The sequence below is a fragment of the Corapipo altera genome, unplaced genomic scaffold, assembly GCF_003945725.1.
Source record: "Corapipo altera isolate COAL_440 unplaced genomic scaffold, ASM394572v1 58239, whole genome shotgun sequence".
Lineage (NCBI taxonomy): Eukaryota > Metazoa > Chordata > Aves > Passeriformes > Pipridae > Corapipo > Corapipo altera.
The window spans coordinates 1,477-2,781 of record NW_020886612.1 but is presented as its reverse complement, the minus strand read 5'-3'; positions in this window follow the sequence as shown (position 1 = coordinate 2,781).

Genomic DNA, 1,305 nt, shown 5'->3' with positions numbered 1-1,305 from the left:
TGGGGAGCAGACCCAGCAGGATGGGGATCACTCCTCTCCACCCTCTGCCATAGTCCTGGGAGGCTCAGTAGCCAAGAACAAGGCTGGGCAGGACCATGGGCTGTTTCCAAAGGCTCAAAGGGCAGGGCAGGGCTCCACTCCATGCAACCTGTGGGCTGGAGAGTTTTTCAGGACACTCTCCTGGAAATCCCACCCCTGACTCTGGTACAGCCCCCCCTGATCTGGGGGGGCACAAGGGGAGTTCACTGTGGGTGAGACGAGTCACTGACCAGAGTCCTTTCTCTGTTCCTGCTGTGTCCCCTGGGGTTGCAGAACTCTCCTCTACCAGTTCACAGGGACATTTAGGACTTGATCTAAGGTGACTCCATCCTGGGCAGGATTCTGCTCCAGGGCTCCATTCCCTGCTGACTGGATGAGACGGGCTGTCCCTGCAGATCCTCTGTGCTCTCCTGCACTTCCTGAGTTCCTACAGACAAGTCCTCACCTGCCATCAGAGCCCTCACAAGCTGCAGAGCCCCAGGCAGGTGACTTGGAGATCATTTGGCATCTCCATTGGCCATTGCCCACTAACACACCACATGTGAACCAGCCCTCAGTCCCTGCAGTCCCAGTGGGTCCCTGACCTCCCTGCACTGTCTCCATGGACAAACAAGCAAAGCAACAAGACTTTGGAGAGTTTATTCCTTGGACTTCTTCTCAACACCAGTGTTGGAAAACGACCTCAGCCTTCAGGAAGTGCCTGGAGGGGAACCCCTTTGCTGCTGGAACTGCTGTTGTGGAGCCCAGCCCTGTGCCAGCAGTGCCCAGGGCCTGTCCCTGCCTGTGCTCACAGGCCTGACCCACAGCAGGACAGTGACTGAGCTGCCAGAGCACTCAGGCCTTGGAGATGGACAGGAAAGGAGAGGGTGGGAGTGCAAAGAGAGCAGCTCTGAACAGACCCAGTGCTGGTGCTCCCTGGCAGTGCTGGGACTCTTTTCCTCTCTACATCTGCAAACGTGGAAATGCCCTCCAGCTTCAGGGGAGGTCTTGAGGAAGAATCTGGAAAAAAGAATTTGTGTCCTTTCTTACACTTAGAGACCGTGATTCCTCATGTACAAACTATCACAGTGAGGAGGTTTGACAAATATATTTCTGCACAAACTTTTATTTTTTTTAAATGCACACAAAGCATGATTCCTTATGTGTATATTTTGTGGGTCAAAAAGAAAAAAGAGATAGACAGTGAATTCTATATGGGATGAAGAATAAAATTTCAGTGTTAATGACATGAACAGAAGTAAAAAAAAAAAAGAAAAATCCCCCCCC